We start from the raw sequence: 12,769 nt of genomic DNA on the forward strand, positions 1-12,769 counted from the left end.
AGGTCAGTGATTCATCAGTCTTATATAATATGCAGTGCTCCTTACATCACGTGGCCTCCTTAATGTCCATCACCCAGTTACCCCATCTCCCCACCTCCCTCCCCTCCAGCAACCCTCAATTTGTTTCCTATGATTAAGAGTCTCTAATGGTTTTTCTCCCTCTCTGATTTCATCTTGTTTTATTTATTCCTCTCTTCCCCTATGATCCTCTGTTTTATTTCTTAAATTCCACATATCATTGAGATCACATGATAATTGTCTTTCTCTCATGACTTATTTTGCTTAGCATAATACCCTCTAGTTCCATCCACATTGTTGCAAATGGCAAGATTTCTTTTTTTTGATGGCTGAGTAGTATTCCATTGTATATATATATATATATATATATATATATATACATACATATATATACCACATCTTCTTTATCCATTCATTTGTCAATGGACATCTGGACTCTTTCCATAGTTTGGCTATTGTGGACATTGCTGTTGTAAACACTGGGGTGCATGTGCCCCTTTGAATCATTGTTTGTATCCTTTGGATAAATGCCTAGTAGTGCAATTGCTGGGTCATAGAGTAGCTCTATTTTTAAATTTTTGAGGAACCTCCACACTGTTTTCCAAAGTGGCTGTACCAACTTGCATTCCCACCAACAGTGTAAGAGGGTTCCCCTTTCTCCACATCCTCGCCATCTGTTGTTAACTGAGTTGTTAATTTTATCCATCTGACCAGTGTGAGGTGGTATAAAATAAAACTTTTTTTTTTTTTTACAAAACAATGTATTAAAACTGACTTCCAGAGATGCCCAAATTATTTTTTAAACATGATTTAATTTTTTTCACATTTCTTTAAATATCAAGTTTTCTTTGACAAATTTATCCAAAATGTTAAATTTTCACTTTAGAACTTAGTTTATATTTATATAACGGAGTGCCCTAAACTGATGTTCATTAAGATACCTTTCTGCAAGTCCTAATGGTTTCTATCTTCCTTTTAAAATGTATTAAGTTATCTTTTAAGTTGCCATTCTCAAAAATATTCTGGAGAAAAAATTATGAATTAAGCACCCATAAATTATTCTTCATTTCTATTATAGTGTAGCAATTTATCATCTAACCCACAGTGGTCTATCAACGGAGTCAGGCTGAGGTTCTTGTTCTCCTTAGACATAGCTGGTTGCAACTCATAATGCAACAGCTGGCTACAGATTCTCCATTTCTTTATTAACAACTGTAATTGAGACAGGTCATTCTCTGACCTGTACATTTTGACCAGTTTTCACCTCTGAAGAAGGTCTTCTTTCTTCTGAATCTGCTTCACCAATTTTGCTTTTTCTTCATTTAATCCTTGTTTGGGAAGATCTTCATTCTCAAAGTCACTTTGGAGATCACTGCATGACCCAGTATCAAGTGATTTAGGGTCACAATATACTGATATTATTGAAGGTATTTTCCAAATATGTATTTTCTTCAAATTGGCTGTCAATGTGTTTAAAATTTTCTTGAGATTCCAGTTTTCTTCTGTTGAAGATGCTGGTTTCTCTGAAAAAGTCTGATCATCTTCATTCTCTACTTTAAGATGTCTTACTACACTGTAACAGGAATTTAATGAAGATCTAGTTTTTCTTAATCATCCTCTAAGTGTCACACTCATAGGCTAGAAATATAGAATAGCTCCACTGGAAGAATTAAGATATTCATCCTTGTTTTCTTGAACTACTTGTATGGGGAGATGGTGGATTGGCACAGGCCTGTGGCACATTAGGTAAAATCACAGCTGAATCAGATCGACTTTCTACCTTGAAAATGAAATCTTGGGTTCTTCCTAAATAAAACTGTGTTGGTCCAAAGGTGACTACTAGTAATTTCTGGACAAATTAATTAGTTAGCATCTTATATAAACAAGACTCTCCATTTGTTTTTATCTATCAAAATAGCCTCAGATCTGCCATAAGGGGGGCAGGAGATTAACAGTTGTGGAATTCTTCAGGAATTCTTTCATTTCACTACTCCAGCTTTATAATGAAAAGAAATATAACTGAAATCTTGACTCAAAAAACATAATTAGATCTGTCACAGTTCCCTAAAGCCTAAAAACTGTGTAACTAGAATCAATGACCATTCAGACCTGAGGAAAAAACACAGGCACAGATAAATTTATGCCTGTGTGCATCATTTCAGTTTAAGTAGCAAACAGACCCTGTAAGGCTTAAGTTTGTTTCCTCAAACAAAGGCATCAAATTTCCTGGGAAACAGAAAAAAAACAGAGGGAAGAGTCCTCTCTTCCCTCTCACCACTGCAGAAAACCCACACTAACCCTTGAGAGACCCCAGGGGAGGTAGGGTTGAGAGATCCTCTGACTGGGGAAATGGAGCTGTACTCTACTCCACAACTCACCCCTGAAGCCAAAGAAATAAATATGTGTATGTGTGTGTATTTTTTTAAGATTTTATTTTTTTTTATGTAATCTCTACCCCCAGTGTGGGGCCTGAACTCATGACCTAGAGATCAAGAGTCGCATACTCTACTGACTGAGCCAGCCAGGTGCCCCAAAGAAATATATTTTTATCTACTCAATTTGCAAATAAAATCTCATCCTCTTAATATCTTGGTTATACACAGTCTAATTGCAATTTAGGAACAAAGTTTTCTAAATATTTATTTTAGCTTAATACTCAGCAGAGTGTTGACAAGTATGACAAATGTTGTGTATCCACAGCTCCTGCTCACTAAGAGAAGAAAGAAGGAAGGAAGGAAAGAAGAGAGGTGGCACCAAGGAAAGCTAGGAGGACACTGTCCTGCTTTCTACTTTCTCTTGTTATCTAAAACACAAAATGGGAAAATCAAGATGCTTTAAAGAAGTGAAATATCAAAATACAGGGAAATTAAGCCTACTTTTATTCTTTTTTACCACTATTCCCACCCTCCTTCAGTCTAATTCTCCACCAAACAGCAAGAATGATCTTAAAACATTGATCAAACTATCTCACTCCTTCCCCTATGTAAACCGATGTGTTGGCTTCTCAGAGCAGTGAGGATGAAAACCCAAATGCCCTGCTTTCCCCAAAAGGCGTACCTCTACAGGACCACTAAGAGCTGTTCTGGGCCTAGGTTAAAAACAAACAATTCTGGATGATTTGTTTGATAGTCTCCATAGTTGGTGGGCTGCTTTCTGGATAACCAGACCTCAATAATCCATGTAGACTTTGTCCCTCTCATTCTGAGCCCCTGCCTCCTGCCCATCTCTCCAGTGACTCTCCCTTCCTGACTTCCCTGCAGCCATTCAAATCTGTTTTCCTTCTCACACACATTAGTCTCTTCTGACTTGGGGGTGTTACATGTGCTACCTCCTCAATCTGAAATATTTTCCCTCCCATCCTTCAAATGGCTACCTCCCTCTACCTTTAGAGGCTATTCCTAAACTAGCTCCCTCCCTGCACCCCCTACTTTTTCTTTCCCAACCCTTTGTTTCCTTAATACTTAAAAAACTTTAAGTGATTTTCTTTGTCTATTTCCTTTTTTTTACATCTGTCTCTTGACAACAGGGACAGTATCTGGTCACCTAGTACATCACCTGGCACATTATAGACTCTCAGTAAGTATTTGTTGAGTGAATGCATAATTTAGGAAGCCACTTAATGAAGGTGGAGTCCTCCTGAATCAGGAGAAACAATGTCAGTGATGAAGAAAGCACTGAGCAATGTTGCAAAAAGAAGGCACAGACTGGGGATCAGTAAGGAGCCAGAGACTGTCTTTAATGACTCAAAAAAAGCAGTCATTTAGAAAAATTAACTTTAATCTTTGTAAAATGATTCATCTTCCCTTAGGCTAAAGAAGCAGATTGTGATGGAAATTGAATTAAGCTTTGCCACAAACTTCTCATACTGATACTTTGCCCTTGAGGATTTTGTGCATGAAAATTTTACTCATGAAAGATGATAGTAATAAAAATAATTATTAGATAATAAAGGACTGCATGCTTAGATGCTTCAGAAGATGGGCCCATATACATATTTCTGACCTGTGGTTTTAGGAAATGAAGGATCTAGAGACTGAAATTGACATTGCTGGATCCTCTGTGTATATAAACCATGATCATCATAATATCTACAGCTCTCTATAATCAGATGAGGTTGAACTTTGGTTTATAAGAGAATTTTCCAGGAAAACCCATCAAACTGTTCATAGCTAAGAAAAAGCTGATGGCAAGATATAGGTAGTACTCTTTTCTTTTTGCCCAGGTATCCCTTAAATATTATAAAAAGGAAGGCTGAGGTTTTGGTCATATCCCACTGAATCTCCTCAAAAAGGACACTTCCTAGTCAACAGCAGAGAATCTATGGTGGAACTGAGACTTCATTCTAGTTTGGGACAGGTTGTTTGAGCTTAGAGAAACACAAGTTGGGTTGGAGAAGAGGAGTGAAAACAATTTTCACTATGAAAATGCTAAATATTTAGAAGGTCAATGACCCACTAACCCAACAGCTGTGCATGAAATGTCCCCAAATACTGCTGCCACTATTCTTACTGAAAAGGTGGCAGGTTCTCTGACAGTCAACACAAGGTGGCTGAAATGATGCTTGCCAGTCAACAAAAGGTGTGCCACAAATGTATAAGAATGGGTAAGATAAATTGCAGATAATTCTTGGGAAAAATAATTCTGGAACAAAGCTCTTTCTTACAGGAAAAATATGCTGGATTTTCCCATCAAGGAGAAAACTGGAAGTCCAACCAGTGTGTCCTTTGAGTGAGCAATCACCTTGTATGGGGTCCAGAGAGTTCTGAGTAACAGGTGGGTATTGGACAGAGATAGAAGAAGCAGAGGGTGGGGAAAAAAATTAGAGCATCAAGTGCAGCTGGACTTCAGCTTCAATTCCAAAGAATGTTGGTGGGGTCAGATAAGAGAGATAGAGTTGAATGGTCATAAACTGGCAAGACATTGAACAGAATTTAGTGAGAGCAATAAAAGGAGCAAATAAGTATTTGTGGAAATGCTAAGGCCATTTCCACAAATAGAACCAGATGTGAAAGTCATCAGGAGTCTGGTTGGCGGGCAGGGCTTAGATTTCCCTAACATTCTCTTTGGCTACCCTCAACTCCACAATTCTGACTTAATTGCACAAAGTATAAAGAAAGAAAATTTCCATAAGAGAAAATGCCTCTTTTTATTTAAACAATAAAAGTGATCAAGCAATCCATCCATAGTTCAGAACAATGCTGATATTGGAGAAAGAGTCTGACACGAGAACTGGCAAAATATAAATGACTAAATTAAATAAGACTAAATTGATAAATTTCTACAAATAGTTAACTCAATTACTATATAATTACAGGTTTTGTTTAAGGCTCTCTAATGTACCAACATAAATGAAACTTTGAAAGCAGTTCTCTGAAAATAATTGTTTTTTTATAGAGAAAAAAAATTGTCTTCAAAACAAAAAAGTCATAAGAATACAAGTACCTGCTAAATGTGTTAAGATATAAGCAATGTCATATTAAATGGTCATCTGAGCTATCAAAATAATAAAGAGTGGCCATGAAAATACAGATAAAGAAAAAGCAAAGCCTACTGAAAAGTCCTAATTTCCTTTTCTCCTCAAGTTTTTATTTAAATTCCAGTTAGTTAACATACAGTGAAATATTCGTTTCAGGTGCAGAATTTAGTGATTCAACACTTATATACAACACCCAGTGCTCACAAGTACCCTCCTTAATAGCCATCACCTATTTAACCCATTCCTCCCACCCAACCTTCCCTCTGGTAACCATCAGTTTGTTCTCTATAGTTAAGAGTCTATTTCTTGGTTTGCCTCTCTTTTTTACCCCCTATGTTCATTTGTTTTGTTTCTTAAATTCCACATATAAGTGAAATCATATGGTATTTGTCTTTCTCTGACTGACTTACTTCACTTAGCGTAATACTCTCTAGATCAATTCACATCATGGCAAATGGCAAGATTTCATTCTTTTTTATGGCTGAGTAATATTCCAGTACGTGTGCATGTGCATGTGTGTAGACCACATCTTCTTCATCCATTCATCAGTTGGTGGACATTTGGACCCTTCCATAATTTGGCTATTGTTGATAACACTGCAATAAACATTGGGGTACATGTATCCCTTCAAATCAGAATTTTTGTATCATTTGGGTAAGTACCTAGTGCAGTTGCTGGATCTTAGGGTAGTTCCACTTTTAACTTTTTTTTTATTAGTTTCAGAGGTAGAATTTAGTGATTCATCAGTTGCATATAACACCCAGTACTCACTACATCAAGTGCCCTCCTTAATGCCCATCACCCAATTATCCCTCCCCCCACCTCCCCTCCAGCAGTCCTCAGTTTGTTTCCTAGGGTTCAGCATCTCTTATGGTTTGCCTCCCTCTCAATTTTCAATCCAACTCCTTGGCATACAAGATCCTTTATCATTTAATATTGCTTATGGGAGTGGGGAAGGAGACACAAATCTTTTCAAGCCTCCAAGGGTCTTGATCTCCCCCTGAGAAATGCTATGGAGCAGCATGGGGTTTTTTTTTTTTAATTTTTTTATTGTTATGTTAATCCCCATACATTACATCATTAGTTTTAGATGTAGTGTTCCATGATTCATTGTTTGTGCATAACACCCAGTGCTCCATGCAGAACGTGCCCTCCTCAATACCCATCACCAGGCTAACCCATCCTCCCACCCCCCTCCCCTCTAGAACCCTCAGTTTGTTTTTCAGAGTCCATCGTCTCTCATGGTTCGTCTACCCCTATGATTTCCCCCCCCTTCATTCTTCCCCTCCTGCTCTCTTCTTTTTTTCTCTTAACATATATTGCATTATTTGTTTCAGAGGTACAGATCGGAGATTCAACAGTCTTGCACAATTCACAGCGCTTACCAGAGCACATACCCTCCCCAGTGTCTATCACCCAGTCACCCCATCCCTCCCACCCCACCCCCCACTCCAGCAACCCTCAGTTTGTTTCCTGAGATTAAGAATTCCTCATATCAGTGAGGTCATATGATACATGTCTTTCTCTGTTTGACTTATTTCGCTCAGCATAATACCCTCCAGTTCCATCCACGCCGTTGCAAATGGCAAGATCTCATTCCTTTTGATGGCTGCATAATATTCCATTGTATATATATATATACCACCTCTTCTTTATCCATTCATCTGTCGATGGACATCTTGGCTCTTTCCATAGTTTGGCTATTGTGGACATTGCTGCTATAAACATCAGGGTGCACGTACTCTTTCGGATCCCTACATTTGTATCTTTGGGGTAAATATCCAGTAGTGCAATTGCTGGATCATGTGGTAGCTCTATTTTCAACTTTTTGAGGAACCTCCATACTGTTTTCCAGAGTGGCTGCACCAGCTTGCATTCCCACCAACAGTGTAGGAGGGTTCCCCTTTCTCCGCATCCCCGCCAACATCTGTCATTTCCTGACTTGTTAATTTTAGCCATTCTGACTGGTGTGAGGTGGTATCTCATTGAGGTTTTGATTTGGATTTCCCTGATGCCGAGCGATACTGAGCACTTTTTCATGTGTCTGTTGGCCATTTGGATGTCTTCTTTGGAAAAATGTCTGTTCATGTCTTCTGCCCATTTCTTGATTAGATCATTTGTTCTTTGGGTGTTGAGTTTGAAAAGTTCTTTATAGATTTTGGATACTAGCCCTTTATCTGATATGTCATTTGCAAATATCTTCTCCCATTCTGTCGGTTGTCTTTTGGTTTTGTTGACTGTTTCCTTCGCTTTGCAAAAGCTTTTTATCTTGATGAAGTCCCAATAGTTCATTTTTGCCCTTGCTTCCCTTGCCTTTGGTGATGTTTCTAGGAAGGAGTTGCTGCGGCTGAGGTCGAAGAGGTTGCTGCCTGTGTTCTCCTTTAGGATTTTGATGGACTCCTGTCTCACATTGAGGTCTTTCAACCACTTGGGAGTCTATTTTTGTGTGTGGTGTAAGGAAATGGTCCAGTTTCATTCTTCTGCATGTGGCTATCTAATTTTCCCAACACCATTTGTTGAAGAGACTGTCTTTTTTCCATTGGACATTCCTTCCTGCTTTGTCAAAGATTAGTTGACCATAGAGTTGAGGGTCCATATCTGGGCTCTCTATTCTGTTCCATTGATCTATGTGTCTGTTTTTGTGCCAGTACCATACTGTCTTGATGATGACAGCTTTGTAATAGAGCTGGAAGTCCGGAATTGTGATGCCACCAGCTTTGCTTTTCTTTTTCAACATTCCTCTGGCTATTCGGGGTCTTTTCTGGTTCCATACAAATTTTAGGATTATTTGTTCCATTTCTTTGAAAAAAGTGGATGGTATTTTGATGGGGACAGCATGGGGTTTTTGAACCTTGCTCTCAAGGGCCTGAATTGCAGGCATAGACCCACTGGCTTGAAAAGTAAAGACCAATCTAAATACCTGGCCCACCACTGCCCTGTTCACTCAGTCTTCCCACTTTCCCTTGGCTCAAACCCTCTGTCACCATCCCCTCACCTAAGCCAAGCTCAGTGAACTGCAGTGCAAGGAGTAGAGGCCATACAGGGCTGCCACCAATAGCAGGGGATGGGGAAGGCTAGGTCCTGCAAGCATAGTCTCTCATCACGTGGTCAACTTAAATTTTTTTAATTTTGAAGTAATTATAGATTCACAAAAAGTTGTTAAAAAAAAAAGTGTATGGAGGTCCCAGGTACCCCTTACTCCTCCACCCCCAACAGTAGCATCTAGGAAATTGATATTCGTGCAATCCACGAGGTTTATTCCGATTTCACCAGTTATGTGCATGCTCACTTGCATGTATCTGTGTATACAATTCTATGCAATTGTTTCACATCTGTGGTTTTGTGTGGTGTTGGAGAACCTGATCAAAAAGATGTGACCACTGATTGACTGGAGAGCTGGACCTGGGCACTCGAGAGGTTCCCTTTTAAAAATTTTTAAGATTTAACAGGCTGGTGCAGGAATCTACCTGTCTTGCTGCTGACCAAGACAAGACTCATATGTAAGTTCCCTTTGCTTATTAAAACTGCAACCTACCGGGGAACCTGGGTGGCTCAATTGGTTAAGCATCTGCCTTTGGTTCAGGTCATGATCCCAGGGTCCTAGGATTGAACCCTGTATCAGGCTCCCCATTCTGCCTACTTGTGCTCTGTCAAATAAATAAATAAAACCTTTAAAAACAAAAAAACAAACAAAAAAACCCTGCAACCTACCAACCTGGAGTGGCCAGCCTCTTTCTTTGGTCTGTCCCAGCTCTACACAAAGCTGGTTTCAGATTATGCCTGGGAAACTCCGGAGAGAGTTGCAAACTTACTTGTGGCCACCACCACAGGTCCACCCCCTACCCCCATGCTCCCCTTTTATAGACCCTCTTTCCCTCTCCCAAGTCAAATCCCTGGCAACCACGATCCTGTTTTTCACCTCTATAATGGCATTATTTCAAGAATGCCATATGAATGGGATCACACAGTACACAACCTTCTGAGTTTGTTTTTCACTCAACAAACTTCCCTGGAGGTCCATCCAAGTTCTTGCATCTAGTTAGCTGACTTTTGATGGTGTGTCTTGCCTATTCCTAAAAAGTATTTGCCAGCAGCTACAATTAGTATCATATTGGTGGTGATGGCTTTTTTACAGTCTTCATCTACTCAAAAAACATTGAGCTCCTACTACATGTGAAGAATGAACCAAGAATAAAGAGATGAATCCAATATATTTCTGACTTACAACCTGAGTCTGGTGGAAGAATCTTATGGCCCATTAAGTCCACAGACTGGTTTAAAGATTTTTTTTTTTTTTTTTATTCATGAGAGACAGAGAGAGAGAGAGAGACAGAGGCAGAGGGAGAAGCAGGCTCCCCGCAGAGCAGGGAGCCTGATGCGGAACTCGATCCCAGGACCCTGGGATCATGACCTGAGCTGAAGGCAGATGCTTAACCAACTGAGCCACCCAGGCATCCCAAGTCCACAGACTGGTTTAAAGGAAAAATGGAAACCAGTGATACTTTGAGATTTTCTTTAGAAAGGCCGGAATAGTGTGAGCAGCTCAGGGCCCCAATCTGGGTGACAGCTGGGGAAGGGAACCAGTGGACTATCTTGGAGTATTGTTTATATAGCTCTTGAGGAAACCATAATGCCCATATTAAAGTTGGGTGTGGGGGAGAGAACCAAACCAACATTGAGTAGAACTGCACTGGAAATAAATCACAGGCCCCCCTCTTTTCCAGAGCATGATGGCTCAGAATATCCTTCCTCTTCTGTTGGTGTGAAGAGAACTGGCAACCCCTCATTCTGTTCTGTGGGGATTAAGAATGCCTGATCAGAGAGAGCTAAGATTCCTTTCTGTTTGTGGTGATATAAGTGAATATTCTAGTTGCCCTGCCTGACCCAGAATGTCCTGGGCTTTGGATCAAGAAACCAGGTGAAAAGACAAGTAGACAGGAGGAAAAAGTAAAAAGACCTGAGTGCACACTTACCACTACCCTCAGTTACAAGTAACAGAGAGAAATCTGAGTCCTCCTGGAGCAGGAGGGAAAAGCTTTTGGGGTCCTGCTAGTGGTGTTGGATTTTGCTCCATTCTAAGCAATGAAAGAATATTGTCTATCCTGGCTCATTTTTTCCCTTCTCAGGCAGTCCTTGCCACAGGCCACCAAGCAGGAGACTGGATTTTAATTGGAAAAACTTGTCCATTGGGCTCCCACTTAACTCTGGCTTCTTTGGATCCTCCTCTCTTCCTTCCCATGGGAATCACTAATTGGGAATTGTTGGAGTGGGGACGCAGGGACCCATGCTGTTCCAGTGTTTGTCATGACACTGTGGCAGGCACTCCTCACCTGCTCACGCTTAAAAGGAGAGCATTCATTCATATGGTGTTTGGCTGATCATAACTCCTAGGTATAACAGCCTGAGTGCCAAGTGGGAAACAAATTTTGGGTAGAAGAATATATATGGAGATGTTCAGATAAAGCAGAGAGGACAGACAATAGGAAATTTACTGTGAAACTAAGGAAGCTTAAACTCTGGGTCCCTTCTAAGATCCTGGGAGAAACCTTAGAAATCTGTTTATGTACGTATACGTTTCTGTAAAGTTGGCAAAGGGAAAATGCAATCCTGCCACTTACCTACCTGGAAGAGAGGTAGACCAGAAATATTTGGTATTCAGCACTAAATGACTAGTAGTCATGATTCTAACTTTTTAAAGGTTCTTGGCAGAGATGTGTCTTAACCCTTCAGCGTGCCACCTGTGTAAGTTTGAGCAGGTCACTTAATCTCTTTACAGTTCACTATGCTCATCTATAAAATGAGATTGATAATACTAACTAATATTTGAGACTGCTTAATGTACTCTGTTCAAAGCCCTTTATATGGATTCTTTCACTTGATTCACCAATTATCCTATGAGGCAGGGATCCTTATTATCTCCAATTTACACTTTACATACACACAATTTACAATTTAAGGAAACAGGCACAGAGAGTTTAAGTGTTTTTTTTCTTAAAGTCACATGGTTAGTGAATAAAGCTAGCAATCAAATCCAGATATGGGAGCCTGAATCCATAGTCCAGTCTCATCACTGAACAGTAACATTGGCAGTTGCTGTTTTCATCAGGGTTGTTAATTCAATTCAGATCAATTTAACACAACAAGTATCTCAAGTACCTATTCATGCAAGGAGCTCCTTGTGAAAATCATGAGATATAGGAGATAATCTGCAGGAAAGTACTTTGGAGAAGTCCTAGTGTTTTTAAAATAAAAGTATAACCAGATAAGCACTAAAGCAAATAAGTAAATAAGATATTTCTAATTTACTGAATCTTCAAAGGATGAAAATTTTAATGGGTGACTTAAACATTCCTCTGTTTAAAGGGACATATAATCAAAACAATTAGATTTCCCCCTCAACTGTAAAAGTATTATAAGGGGATATAGTTTAAAGAGATTATGAAGACAACTTAGAAATCCACTTTTCACTGAGGTCATCATGTTAGGATCACAAGACTACTTGTGCCCCAGTGCACTTTGTAAATGTGTTAGTACTTGGCATAGAGGTTTTCCTTAAGACATATTTGTTTTGCTCCTTTTGGCTTCATTTATGGAATGGCCAAATAAACAGTGATAGAGATTAGCTTGAATGTCCCTATGTTCTTGCCACAGGGGTCAAATCCCTTGCTAGGCTGCTGGGGAACAGAACTCTGAATAGTAATGGAGGGTGACAGAGTGAATTGCATTTGTAATAACTGGCATTTCATTAGTCTCTTATGAGGGACACAAATAGTAAGACATTAATATAATACCTATTTTTGCTTCAAATCTGAACAGAAGCCTCAGAAGTGAATGCCAGAAAGCAGCCCAATTACGAGGGAGACCTTCATGTTCCATGTTCCACAGCAAACATTCTAAGCATGGGTCTGTATCTGCTTACATCCTCTTTCCTTTACCTTCCAAGTTCAGGCTCGAATTGCCTCTGACCTTAATTACTTCCAGAACCTACAGACTGGACATGCCTTATCTTTGTCTTTCCCCTCTTCATATTCATCCTGCATATGCCTTCCAGAATGTTCTTATCAACAAATTATCTCATCATAGCTTCATTAAAACTCTTCTCATCTTCTCCACTACTTATGAAATAAAACCCACACTTTGGCTTTCATAACTCTCCATCCAGATTCAACTTATATTTTCTTTCCATCCCATGCCAAGCCCAAAGCACAACAAAACAAAGCTGCAAACAGCTCCCACACCAATTCTGCACTTTTCCTGCCCCTCGTTCCCCTGTCT

At 39.6% G+C, this 12,769-nt stretch overlaps 1 pseudogene; it reads right to left on the reverse strand.

Moving 5' to 3' along the window:
• Nucleotides 1-1,059: 1,059 nt before the first annotated feature.
• LOC118533087 (swi5-dependent recombination DNA repair protein 1 homolog) lies at nt 1,060-8,777 on the reverse strand (annotated as a pseudogene).
• Between the last annotated feature and the right edge of the window lie 3,992 nt (nt 8,778-12,769).

Source organism: Halichoerus grypus, chromosome 11 (assembly GCF_964656455.1).
Source record: "Halichoerus grypus chromosome 11, mHalGry1.hap1.1, whole genome shotgun sequence".
Taxonomy (NCBI): domain Eukaryota; kingdom Metazoa; phylum Chordata; class Mammalia; order Carnivora; family Phocidae; genus Halichoerus; species Halichoerus grypus.